Raw genomic sequence first — 14,772 nt, 5'->3', positions numbered from 1 at the left:
GGGGCTCTACAGTGCTACTAATGATGACTACAGTTGGAGGGAGAAATAATGAGGGATTAAGTGTTTGGAAGGCAGAAACGTCTAAATCTGTCTTCCATAGGGATGCAAAAAATGTAGGCTGGAAAACTGCTTCCATCAGGCTGACATGGCGCTAAATGTCTCACCACCCCTACCCTCACCATCATTAAATCTTCCTTTTAGGGTCTTTGATTTCCTTTGATGACTCAAGAATTTGGATGGGGCAGAAAATTGATTCAGTTCGCATTCCAAGCTGAATCTATCAAAGTTGCACCGTCCAAAACAATACGAGAAACGAAACAGAGCCATCCTTCCGCATTCGCACTGATCCAAATTTTGCAATGCAGTTCTCCAACCAATGGCTGGTATTCAGTGCTGGTCTTACTCAGAGTAGACCCATTGAACTTAATAGACAGGGCTGACTTAGGTTCATTGATTTCAGTGGGTCTACTCTGAGTAGGATTTAGTTGAATACAATCCAATATTTACAAAAATTCATATATTAGGGGAAACTGCATAAAAATTAATATATTAGTGAAAATTACTATATGCATTATATTAGGAGAAATTGCTTGCAAAATGTGCACCTCAGTTAAAACTGCATACAAAAATGTGTATATTAGGAGAAATTTCCATTGAAACACTGAAGAATTTTCATGAGGATTTTTTTTTTTAAATGCAAATTGCTGTTGAAATGTGGAAATCTGAATTTAGGATGCAAAAAATGAAAAACTGAGAGAATCACAATTGGCAGATTCATCCATCCCTATTCAAGAGATGAATTTTGCCCTGTTCAGGGTTCCCAAAATATTATCTGACCCACCCTAAATTAAAACCCTGGAGACATTCCATTCTTACATTCCCTCTCCTCATCCGAAAATGTGGAAAAATGAGAGGGACCCAGTCTCAGGTGCAGGGATGTAGTTGTCCAGGGTCTCAGGGGGTCTTAGACCCCTTGTGTTTTTTGGAAGCAGGGTGTCAGCAGGGTCCCCATGTCTACAGCTTCCTGTGAGCCAATCAGCATGAAAGGGGCATGTGTTAGCCACTGAGAAGGGTCTTCTAACATACTTCCTTGCTCTTTCCTGCTAATTAGAGTGAATCAGAGTGAAAGGAGGTGAGTCAGCCACTGGGAAGACTCTTCTCAGTAGCTAACACTTGCCCTTTCATACTTATTGGCTCCTAGTTGTGGGAGAAGGCATTAACAAGAATCTCATTTTTTAACCCAGCAGGAAAAAAAGGGAATGGGAAGGAGGGGGAGTGTGGCTATCATGAAGGGCCCTTCATTTCTGAATTTGCCACTAGTCTACTGCTCAGGTGAGCTCATCCCATGTATTTCTGTACAAGTCAATGAGTCACTAATGCAGACTCATGCAGAGATTCAACAAGCAGCAGAGAGTGCGTAATCAATTCTGCTGCAGCTAGAGATGCGGGAGAAATTTGATTCTGTTTGCATTCAAAGGCAAATCCATCAAATTTGCAATTTCTGATACAATATGAGAACACATCCTTCAAAATCTGCACTTATCCAAATTTTGCTATGCAGTTCTCCAACCAATGTTTACCAAAATGCACATAGTTGGGAGAAATGTGCATAAAAAGGAACATACTAGTGAAAATAATATACACGCCTATTAGGAGACATTGCCTGCCAAACAGTGTACATTAGTCAAAAGTGCACACAGAAATGTGTGTATTCGGTAAAATTCTCACTAAAAAGTTGAAGAATTTTCATGAGGATTTTAAAAAACAGAAATGAGGAGAACTGAATTTAAGACTGAAAAAATGAGAAACCGAGCGACCCAAAATTGGCAGATCTTTCCATCCCTACCTGGCAGTAAGCCCCATTGTACTTAATGAAATTTGCTTCTGAGTAGACTTGTGCAAGGTCCTTCCATTCCACTGAAGAGATGGATTCTGCTCTACACAGTGTTTCCAAAACATTCCCCTCCCCCGCATTAAAACGCTGAAGACATTCCATTCTTACATCCCTTCTCATCTCCCGCAAATGTAGAGAAATGAAAAGAGCCCAGTCTCAGATGAGCCAAGAAGTCACTAAAGCAGACTCATCCAGAGATTCAACAGGTAGCGGAGTGGGTAATCAGTTCTGCTGCAGCCTTGTTATCAGGAGATTAGATGCTCTGTTGAGTCACACCTGTTGTAGAGAGAGGGCAGAGTGATTGGAAAGGGGGCAATGCCAGAGCAGGGAATCATTCAGAGAGGCAACAGGAACATAGGAAGCTGCCTTATACCAAGTCTGACTATTGGTCCTTCCAGCTCAGTATTGTCTACTCTATACTAACTGGCAGCGGCTATTCAGGATTTCAGATGCGGGTCCCTCCCAGCCCTACCTGGAGATGCCAGGGATTGAACCTGGGACCTTCTGAGGACTGGCCTGGGGAGAGACCCTAGGGCCAGATAGAGAGGTCTGGAGGCTGCATTTGGCCCCTGGGCCTAAGGTTCCCCACTCCGGCTACATACTAACAGGAATGACCTTGCTTCCCAGAAGGAGTGTAGCGGCAATTCCAGAAATGAAGGGTGCCTTTATGATTGGAATACCACGTCCCCTCACAGCCATGTCCCCTCACTCGCTTGCTTGCTCTCCACCGTCATCTCCACACTCCTCAGTCCTTCTTGCAGGTGCCTTCTCTCAAAATAGCAGATTGGCCCAAGGAGCCAACCATCATGAAAGGGGAGTGTGTTGGCTCCTGAGAAGAGTCTCCTCAGTGGTTCACTCACCTCCTTTCATTCTGATTCACTCCAACCAGCAGGAAAGAAGAAGGAAGCACATTGGAAGACTCTTCTCAGTGGCTAACACACTCCCCTTTCATGCGGATTGGCTCATAGGATGCTGGAGACATATGGACCTTGCTGGGACCCTGCTTCCAAAACCGTAAGAGGTCTAAGCCCGCCCCAAGACCCCAGACAATGACACACCTGGCTCCCACGGCCTCCCATTGAATTCTGTGGCATAGTCTAGGTATGTATGCCTGGCCCTGTCATGACCCACATTTAGACAGAGAGTAAAAAGTCAGCAAGATTTTTTAGCACTGTGCCTTTTGAGATATGGTTTTAGCCTACATCCCTAGATTGCATCTGATGTTTTTTATATCGCATTTTATTTTACTTGTTATAAGCCATCTTGAGTGTCTTGTGTTCAGAAAAGTTGGGTATATATTTTTATAAGTTAACAATAAACTCTACGATATGGGACAGAAAAAAATGGGGTACACTCTGGCTTGCCCCCTTGCTTTGATAGGGGCAAAATTAATTAATTGCCCCTCCTTTCCTCCAAGTAGCTTAAGTAGCAGACCATAGCCCTCCCCACCATGGTCCTTCTACTCAATATATATATACATGAACAGAACCCACATTTCAACTGAACATCAGGAAAAACTTCCTGTTAGAGCGGTACCACAATGGCACCAATGACCTAGGGAGGTGGTGGGCTCTCTGACACTGGAGGCATTCAAGAGGCAGCTGGACAGCCATCTGTTGGGAATGCTTTGATTTGGTTTCCTGCATTGAGCAGGAGGTTGGACTCGATGGCCTTATAGGCCCCTTCCAACTCTACTATTCTATGATTCTGTGATTAAGATCAAGAAGTATAGTCTTATACATTTGTTACCTGGGAGTAGGGATAGGCACATCTGTTACTTTTGGTTTCTCCTTTTCCCAATCTTAGTTCAGTTTTCTATATTTCCACGTCAGTCTGCAATTTTTTTAACAAAAAATAATCCTCATGAAAATTCATCAGCCTTTTAGTGAAAAGTTATCTTAATATACACACGTTGGTATGCAATCTTGCCTCATCTACACAATTTTGCAAAGCAATATTCTGGAATATAAAACCTTTCTGTATTTTTTTCACTAACATATGCATTTTTATGCACACTTTACCCTAGGATGTGATTTTTTTTATAGACGTTACTAGGCTGTAGAACTGCACTGCAAAATTTGGAAAAGTGCGAATTTCAAAGGATGGCTGTGTTGCAGTTTGCATGTTGTTTCGGGAAGTGCAAATGTGGTGGATTCGCCTTGAAATGTGAACTGAATTGAATTTCTTTGACATCCCTACCTGGGAATAAGCCCCACTAAACACATTAGAACTTACCTCTGAGTAAATGTGTGCCGAGATGCACTGTCAATTCTCGCTTTATTAAATCATCTGGGAGTGTAGAAATGTTAACATTTTGAACAGACATAATGCAGACTGTGTGATGTCACCACCTATTCAAAATCCAGTCTAAATGTCCCTTGTGGAAGTGTCTTAAACCTTTCTTGAACTTATGAATGCATTTTTATTGAGCTCTTTCAAGGGTAGCCAAAGGGGGAAGAATGGTCTGTCTCTGTTCAGTACGTAATCTCTGGATGGCGTCCATCACTCAGCCCAGAGTCAACTTTATTAAATAAAATGTTTTCCTGAAGCAATATGTGCTTGCTTTGCCGGGTGGCCGGCCCAAGGAGCCTGGCTGACTAAACTTGCTACATCAAAATTATGTTAACATGCCTTCTAGCAGACATGGGCTGGTTGCTTCCTTTCTTCCACGGGCTAAGGAAGCTCACAACCTTGATGAAACACAAAGCTGGCTAGAAAGTGTGGTGCTCCGTTAGAAGAGGAGTGGGTAAGCTACTTTTCTTTTTAACCACAGGGCTGCATTTACACTTGGCCAACTCTCTGGGGGTTGAGTATAGCCACTTCACTCCCCCACACACACTCATACACACACTAGCAATGAAAAGATCTGTCAGTTTCATTTCTCTCAAGTTTTTCATTTTTCCAACCTTAAATTCTCCACATTTCTGCAGCAATTTGCAAATTTTCTCTTTTAAAATCCTCATGAAAATTCTTGAGCATTAGAGTGCAAATTTCTCCAAATAAGCACATTTTGTATGCGGTTTTGACAAATGTACATATTTTTGCAAGCAATTTTTCCTCGTATAATGCATTTTTCTATATTATATATTTATTTTAATGTATGTTTCCCCCAATAGGTGCATTTTGGCAAACATAGTTTGGTTGGAGAATTTGTATAAGTGTGTGAATTTTGGATGATGACTGTGGTTAGGTTCTCGTATTGTTTCTGAAGGTGTGGGTTTGATAAAGTCATCTTCCTTCAGAGGAGGGCAACAAGGATGATCAGGGGACTGGAAACAAAGCCCTGTGAGGAAAGACTGAAAGAACTGGGCATGTTTAGCCTGGAGAAGAGAAGACTGAGGGGAGATAGGATAGCACTCTTCAAGCACATGAAAGGTTGTCACGTAGAGGAGGGCCGGGATCTCTTCTCGGTCATCCCAGAGTGCAGGACACGGAATAATAGGCTCAAGTTGCAGGAACCCAGATTTCGACTGGACATCAGGAAAAACTTCCTAACTGTTAGAGCCATACGACAATGGAATCAATTACCTAGAGAGGTAGTGGGCTCTCCGACACTGGAGGCATTGAAGAGGCAGCTGGACATCCATCTGTCGGGAATGCTTTGATTTGGATTCCTGCATTGTGCAGGGGGTTGGACTTTATGGCCTTATAGGCCCCTTCCAACTCTACCATTCTATGATTCTAAGAGCGATTTGATGTGCTGTTAAAAGTTGGCGCATGCATCCCTGCCATGAGCCAAGATGGTGGCAGAGGCTTCAGCCCCTTAGGGAAACCCCAGCCACCATCTTTGTTAAGGGTACCACAGTGTGTGCAACCGCAGAACAGCTGAGAAAGGTAGTTTAAGCAAGGGAATGGTGGGGCATGCGATCCGTGGCAGCGATCCTGCCACAAATCACAGAAGGGGAGCGCCAGGGCCTGGGGCAGGCTTGTGCCCAAGGGCCCCAGCATGTCTGGGGCCGGCCCTGTACCCAACACAAGCAGATAATCAGCTACAGCTCTGGCCATTTGTTAAGGGGGGGACTGGACATAAGCTGCTTTCACACATGAGGCTTATTGCATCAGTTTTGCAGATTAGAATGGTAGCGCTTCTGTCCTGATTTCTAACATTCTTTTTTCAGCCAATTTAACAGCATTTCATGCAATGTTTTTCACATTGCTGTGACAAACAGCATCTTCTTTTCAGCTCTTACCTGTTATACACATGCACACTGTAGTTCCCCAAAAAGTCACCGTGCAAGTTAGTGTCTGGACGCAGGGGTGTGTGTGGGAAAAGGAGGAAGGGGAAGCTGCTACCTGTGCCTATGCCGGAAAGTGGAACAATTTTCATCAGGCAAATGTATACATGCGATTCTAAAAGGCGGAAAAGCACTGCATGCCGGGATGGCTATCACATGAGCAGCTGAAGCTAGTGCAAAACTTCCATGATTTCCCAGGTTCCCAAACTTGCAAATGAATTATTTCTAGAATCATCTATCACTGAAATGAGCGTGAAACCTCTACTGTTTTTGAAATTTCTTATGATGTGTGAAAGATCAAATAAAACATGCAAATTACCAGGTAAGAAATCAGAAGAATAACGGAACACAGAGCACTGTGAAAGCAGCCCTAATCTCTAGTTCTGTGCCAAACACCTGATTGGCACAACTGCTCGTGAGAATCCTGAGAACTGTAGTTTGTAAAAGGTGCTGACAGTTGCTAGGAGACCCCCTATGCCCCCCGCTGAGCTACAAATCCTAAAGTGGTTTAAGAATCAATCTCTCTTCCCAGGGAACTCTGGGAACTATAGTTCTGTGAGGAGCACAGGCATCTCCTAACTACTCTCTGCACCCTTAACAAACTATGGTTCCCAGCCTTCTGTGAGGAAAGCCATGGCTGTTTAAAGTGGTATGGTACTGGTTTAAATGTATAGCACAGATGGGGCCTGAGTGGAATTTGAACGAGGATCAATCAATCAATCTTTATTTTTACCCCGCCCTTTTTCCAAAGCTGGAACTCAGGGCGGCTTACAAATAAAAACTACACATAGATAAAAAACATACAAAAATATACAATTAAAATAGAATTAAATTCACTTCTAGACTGACACTCCGAAAGAAGGAAACAGGGAGGCAGGGGAGGGAATCTCTTCATCCCTGATTGTTCATCTCCTACTGTCAGCCACTAATATGGCAACAAATGAAAAAGGCCAGGATTTAATGTGATGTCTTCCATAGCAACCTTTTTCCTTGCATAAAAGCGCACTAGAACTTTGCCAGCTCATCAGGCATAAATGATCACCGTCACTAAGTGCAGTTGTGCTTAATGAATTAAAGATGAAAGTCACAGCGGGGGCAAAATTTGCCAGAGAGGGAAGCACTTTTCTTAAAGGGCCAATTTTTGAACTAGTTGGGATCTTCAGATGGGCCTCTCTCACTTTTCAAGCATGTGCTCCCTTGAAGAGAGCGGGAGTTGTCTTTCTTTTAGAAGATGTAGGAGCACGAGTAGAAATTTGCTGTATGTAAGCAAACGCTCATACGCTTACTCCATAGCAACTTGTCTGAGAAAGGTAGAGAGTTCATCTTTCAGCCTTTGACCTTCAAGGTAGTGATGCCAATGAACTTCATAATTATATAAGAAGAGCTCTTCTGGATCAGGCCAATGGCCCATCTAGTCCAGCACCCTGCTCTCTCAGTGGCCAACCAGATGTCCATGGGAAGCCTGAAAGCAGGATCTGAGTGCAAGAGCATTCTCCCTGTGATTCCCAATACCTGGTATTCAGAAATGTGCTGCTTCTGACTGTGGAGGCAGAACATAGACAGTGGGGCTAGTAGCCATTGATACTAGCCCTACACAACCTGCCCCTCTCAAAATGAGGTGAGTAGGATCTGATTCCTCTGTCTGCCCCTCCCCCAAAATATTTTCCAGTTTGGAGTGACACAAGCCAAAAGAACATAGGAAGAGTCTTCCTGGAGCAGACCAAAGGCTCATCAAGTCCAATATCCTGAGTGGTTTAACAGTCAGCCCCTCTTCCCAGAGAATTCTGGGAAATGGAGCTCTGTGAGGGCAATAACAGTCTCCTAACAACTCTCAGCACCCTTCACAAACTACACTTCCCAGGATTCTTTGGAGGAAGCCATGAATAAATGGGGAATAAATGTCTGATATGGATGTAGCCTATGTATCAATAGGTTATTATTTGAAAACAAGTAGGTATACTGGATAACTTGACTACATTTCTGCAGAAATTTGCATTTATTTTTTTAAAAAATGAAAATTCTTCAGCATTTTAGTGGGAATTTCTCCTAATAAACACATTTTTTGTATGCACTTTCGACCAACATACACATTTTTGCAAGCAATTTCTGCTAATAAGTATATTTTTATGTTATTTTCACTAATGCATTCATTCTTATGCACCCTTTCCCCTAATAAATGATTTTTAAACAGTGGTTGGATGGAGACCTACATTGCAAAATTCGGATAAGTGCAGATTTCAAAGGATAGCTCGGTTTCACTTTTTATATCGTTTAGAAAGTGCAAATTTGATAGATTCAACTTTAGATGCAAACTGAATCAAATTTCTCATCCATCCCTAATCGTGACAATGCCTGGTGATTGACAGGTGAGTTGTCCTGCCCATCAGGCAAAGTTGGCCTGCAGGGGTGGGGGAGACAGTGACCAAACAGGACTGAATTCCCCACACAGCAGCTCACTCCCACTTTGTGCAGGAATCAGCCACACCTCCACATGCCCCTCACCTCATATGACATCAAGTGTGGAGCAGTTAGGCATGGTATGGGGAAAACAGCCTTGAAAGCCAACTGGAGAGACATGGCTGGCCAAACCTGGACCTAATTTAAAGCATGCAGACTCTCCCTTCACAAGTCCTCATGGAGGACATTTTGCTATTAGATTTCAAAGACCAGCTTCTGTTCTCTGCAAAAGCTGATGAAGCAACAATTGGAGGGGATTGCAGCACCAGGGCAAGAAGCAAATGCAGCCTTAACAAGAAGAAATCCTGTAAGTGCATCACACTTGGCAATTACTTTTGATCCCATCTGTCATATTTCCTCCTACTCGCGTGTCACTCATGTCACCTTCCTGGCTTACAAATGCATTGCAAAGAAGTCAAGCGCTGCAGGCGAAAAGGCATCTAGGACTCACCAGCAGTGGCTGCACAACCAATTCTTCGGCATTCGATTCGCCGGTCTACATTCAAAGCAAGCCATGTTTCAGTTTGCACATTGTGTTGGAAAGGGTAAATTAGGTAGATTTGCTTTAAATGCAAATTGCATTGAGTTCCTCCCCCATCCCTCCTGCTGGCATCCGACCCTCCCCTTTTCCCCATTGGTCAGAATGCTGGAATGCTTCTGGACAAAATGGTACTACTTCTGAGATTCCGTGAATCTGTCAACCAAGGCATGGCTACTACCAGGAATCCTGGTACATCCTTAGTCCTGACCTCTGCATGATGTCATTGCCCCATATACTGATGGAAGGGGATCAATGGTGCGCAAACCCTCCCTGCTACAAGGGGCATAGAGTCTCCCGCTCACAGAACAACTGGTTAGAAGAAAGAATGCTCGAGTAGTAGAGACTCCAGGTTCAAATCCCTCCTCAGCTGTAAAGCTCACTAGGAGACTTTGGACCAGTCATTCTCTCTTGGCCTATCCTACCTTGTAGGGTTGTTGTGAGGATAAAATTGGAGAAGGTTCCTTGGTGAAGGCAGGGTATAAATAAATACATGAATAGATCCCTGCCATATACCGTATCTCCACCTCTAGTCAGTTTTCCCCAAATTCTTCTTCTTCCACATACAGCGCCTGACTTCACTCCTTTGCCCTTGCAGGCTTTGATATTACGACTAAATCATCTGATTTAGTCAAAAAAGAGGGAGCAATTGTCACAATGGGACAGAGGAAGGAAGGAAGGAAGGAAGCAAAATAACGCCCAGGACGGATTTCTTTTGAAGGGCTGTAAAATTGTCAGTGACAGCAACACTATTGTATGATGTTGCATGCTGGTTAATGCTTATAATTTTAGCAAAGCATTTCAATGGCGCTACATGATTAGGAAAATGATGTGCTATGCGGGCTTGCATATATAATGTGCAAAAGGGACGGGGGGAGAAGCAAATGAGGACACTGCTATCATCATCATCCTTTGGCTGTTGCTCTTCCTGTGTTTGTTTCTGTCTGTGTGCATGTGTTTTCTTGTAAGAAGGGCACCAAGAATCTCTGGCCGTGTAATTATATCAAGCAAAGGCACCGTATATTTGAGATTGTTTGTTCTCATTTGGATTAGGGTCAATTCCACCTCTCCCCACATAGTGGTTGCCAATATGAGATTTTCCCAGCAGATTTTGAGAGTATACCTGTCCAGACTAGGGATGGACATATCAGCTTACAGCTGAGTATACACCATACATTTAAAGCACATGACTTTCCCCAAAGAATCTTGGGAACTGTAGTTTACCCCTCACAAGGTACAATTCCCAGCACCCTTAATAAACTACAGTTCCCAGGGTTCTTTGGGGGAAGTCATGTGCTTTAAATGGATGCTGGAAATGCAGGTTTGAGTCCTGTTTAATTTCTCTAGTGCTCAATCCGTTCCATCCCATTTTGTGCAGATATTTCGAAAGAATGCATAAAAAAAATCACATTTAAATACGCATGCATTTCCCCAAATTATTTTTTTTCATTTTTTAATTTATTGCCTTCCATTTATGGTTTGCTTTCTATAATACTGTATATCTAGAAGCAATTTTAACTATAAAAATATCAACAATAAAATAATAGCAGAAATTTCATACCTAATGCAATTAAATCAATTCCATACATAAAAGCCATTAAAAGCCAGTGTGGTGTAGTGGTTAGAGTGTTGGATTAGGTCCTGGGAGACCAGAGTTCAAATCCCCACACAGCCATGAAGCTCACAGGCTGACCTTGGGCTAGTCACTGTCTCTCAGCCTAACCTCTACCTCACAGGGTTGTTGTAAGGATAAAATGGAGAGGGGACAACCATATATTTTTAATAATGTTGTAATTGCTGTTTTGTTTTTTTAATAATGATATTTGTTATTTAATTTTTGTATTGCCTTTATTGATGTATTTTTATGCTGGTGCCTATTTTTTTGAAAGCCGCCTTCAGGGCCTTTGGCCAAAAGGCGGGGTAGAAATAAATTTAATAATAATAATAATATATGCCACCTTGAGCTCCTTGGAGGAAAAGTGGGATATAAATGTAATAAACAAATAAATAAATTTCACATAACAACAAGTGTAATGATTTCATACGTGAAAACAATTTCATAGCCAATACATACGCTGTCATGAGGCCTGCAGAAAGAGCGTGGGGCAATGAGGAAGAGAGACTTGGACTGGGGTGAAGGCTCTGGTGACGTGCATTCAGACATGGCTGAGATGGAAGGCTCCATGCTGCTGACAGTGCCAGCTCCACCCCCTTAGATCCAAGTACCACTGATGAGGCACAGCCTGATCAGAAGTTGTCTCTCCACTTTCCCCTCACCCCTTCCTCTCTCACCTCACGTCGCCACCGAGCAGGCCTCCTCCTGAGGAGGAGAACCTTGCTGAAGTGGTCCAGCCACCCTCACCTCGAACACGTAGGCTGTGGTGCCGGCAGGCTCAAAGGGTTCCCATTGTCCCTTTAAGGGGGAGTGCTTGCATGCACATGCGCTCGCTCCCAACTGTGCCATTTTTCTCACGCAAGCAAGGAGCCTGCCCACCCTTACCTTAGCTTGGTGAGGAGGCACGTCCAATTGCTATGACACCTTAGCACAGTGTAGTGGTGCCTGGCTGTTCCTAGTAAACCTATAAGCTGATTCATGAAGTGCTCTGAATTGAAATTTTCCATTAATTTAAATTTTCCATTAATTTTCCATTAGATCTGTTACAGAAAAGCACACCCATGTGTCTGCGTCTGACTTCGACTGGTTCGGGCAGGACATAGACAGACTGGGATAAAAATCTCCACTTACAAGACTTGCCTTCACTTTGCGTTCCCATTAAATATGTATTTTGTGTGTGTACTTTTTGCACACCAGAACTGCATTGCAAAACCTAGAGAACTGTATAATCAAACCTGGAGTCACATTCTGATCCACAAACCAGTTTGGGTTCTGACCTGCAATCAAGTTTGGGACCATTCAGTTGAGTCACTCCAATGTGAAAAGCAGACGGAACAAATTCCTCCTCTATCCCTGCTCCAGACCTGGCTCCTTCTACTTGTTGAAAATCCTTCTAGCTGTACTGAATCGCCATCTGGATATATGTCAAAACATTCACTGGATCCACTAGAAAGTTCACTCTTGATTCAATACAATTTGTCAGAGTCTTCTATATGCCATTGACAGAAGCCGATGTCAGACACAAATAATCTGTGCATGAATGATACTCCGTGTCAGGGCCCTCCGCCTCCAGGGCTGCTTCACTACAGAGGGCAGGAATAGTACTATCACAACGCTGAAAGGACTGGAAGTGAATAGACTGACAAGAATGCAAAAATATACATCCACTCAAAAATAAGCCCCACTGAGCACAATAAGGATATATAAATATAAATACACCTATTCTGGTACAACTAAACTGGCTACCAATTAGTTCCTGGGCTCTGTTCAAAGTGCTGGTTTTGACCTATAAAGCCTTATGCGGCTCAGGAACTCAATACCTCAAGGACCACCTCTCCCCACATGAACCAACCTGGAACCTGCTTTCAGCATCTGAGGCCCTTCTTTGTGTGCCCCCTTCCGAGGGAGTTGTGGAAGGTAGCAACGTGAGAATGGGCCTTTTCAGTGATGGCCCCCCGCTTGTGGAATGCTCTCCCCAGAGAGGTACTCCTGGCACCATCATTATCATTTTTTGCCTGGCACCTTCCTTTTTACCCGGGCCTTTGGCCATTAATTCAAAGGGCTTTAGGTATCAATGGCCTCTTTTAATTGGGCTGGTCTTGCAAGGCCTGTCTTTGTTTGTAGTGATCTGTTTTTAGGTTGTGCTGTCTTTGTTGTTTTAATGTTTTTGTTATAATTTGTTTTAATCTTGTTGTACGGCGCTTTGGGTTGCTTTGCAAGGAAAGCGACTAATTATTATTTATATATATTTATATATTATTTATAATTACTAATTATAAAAATAAGAACAACAGACGCCTGCTAGATCAGGCCCAAGACCCATCTGTCTTGCATTCTGTTCTCGCAGTGGCCAGTCAGATAGTTGTAAGAAACCCACAAGGAGAACCCAAATGCAACAGCATTCTCCCCAGTCCCCACCTGTGATTCCTAGCAACTGACATTCAAAGGCATACTGCCTCCATTCAAAAGTAGACTTCCAGGTAAACATGTACATACAGGATTACAGCCTGAGTTTGGAAAGCCCATAGCTTTTTATCTAGGACGAAGCCCACCACTACCATGCCTCATCCCCTTAGGAGCAGCAGTAAGGAAACATTCACTCTGTGTAGAGTTAGGGGCCAACGTGGCATGATGAGCAGCCAAGGATCCACTTCTCCCACCTGCAATTTTTCCAGTTTGAATGCTTGAACATTTCAAACTCCCAATGATGGGCATCTTCCTTTAATGCAATCCAAATGTTACATGTTATATACCTTAATCCAGGAGGAGTGGATCAGGTACAAATGTATTAGGACAAATCTGTCAGTACTCGGGAAACCAGAGATGGTGCAGAGGATAGCAACATGAGAACAGGCCTTCGCAATCGTGGCCCCCTGCTTGTGGAATGCTCTCCCCAGGGACCGGATCTGCCCAAATCCCAGGTAACCAAACCAATTAGGGGTGACTTGGGATTCCACTGGATTGGGTTAAGTGGTCTGGTGGTGAGGACAACTGCATGACTGTGCAAGGCCTCTGAATCAGTTCAGGGTCAGGGTCCAGATCCAAGACAGGTCAGGGTCACTCCGAATAATTAGATGCAAATCATCAGATCAGAAGACCTGTGTACAACTTTACAGAATACTATTAGACAAAGCTTTGTGTTGGGTAGGTACCCACTTGGGTACATCCAGATGTACATCATTTGTGAGTTGAACTCACTATGGGACCACTCTCACACACACACCCCTTTAGTCAGATATCCATCCTTCTCTTAATCTCAGGGAAAACATGACACCTAACAGCAAGGACATCACTATAATAAGCCACTTTGTGATGCTTTCTGATAAAAAGCAAGCATATTGCCTGTTTCCCCAGGTCAGGAAGGATGGAGCTTCAGAAAAGAAAGCAACTCAAACTGGGACCCTGTGTGGGATCTGGAGGTTACACCACTTTATCCTGGACTTTGATGCCAACCTGAGGTGTATGTTTTTAGGAGCCATTCTATTTTTTGTGATTGTAATTTGTTTTAAGCTGTTTTTAATGTTGTATTTAAGTTGTTGTGATCCAGCCTGGGACCTTAGGGTGAAGGCAAGTAATAAATCATCATCATCATCATCATCATTACTGCTGCTGCTGCTGCTGTTGCTGCTGCTGCTACTATTACTACTACTACTATTCCTGAGGTTGGTTCCAGCCAGACTGACGGAGAAGGCCTCACACTTCCATTAGTCATAGCCAAATGGAACAACTGTCAAAGGAGACAGTCCTAGGAGAGGAGGAGCCAAATGGCAGTTGGCCCCTCCCTTCCAGCCCGATGGAAGGGGCCTCACTATCTCCCTCTGAGGCAGCCAAATGGAATCTTCTGCTTGGGCATCCCAGCCAAAAGAAACAATCATTTTCATGCTCAATATGGTTGACGTAAGCTTCATTTTGGGTGTGCTGATTTTGAATGTTAGTGTTGAATGTGATTGTAGTGTCTTGGTTTTAGCCATTGTTTTATATTTAATTTATTGTATTCTCATAGACTAGTGGTTCCCAAACGTTTTTTTCCCAT

Source organism: Rhineura floridana, chromosome 16 (assembly GCF_030035675.1).
Source record: "Rhineura floridana isolate rRhiFlo1 chromosome 16, rRhiFlo1.hap2, whole genome shotgun sequence".
NCBI classification, from domain to species: Eukaryota; Metazoa; Chordata; class Lepidosauria; order Squamata; family Rhineuridae; genus Rhineura; species Rhineura floridana.
This window is presented reverse-complemented; position numbering follows the sequence as displayed.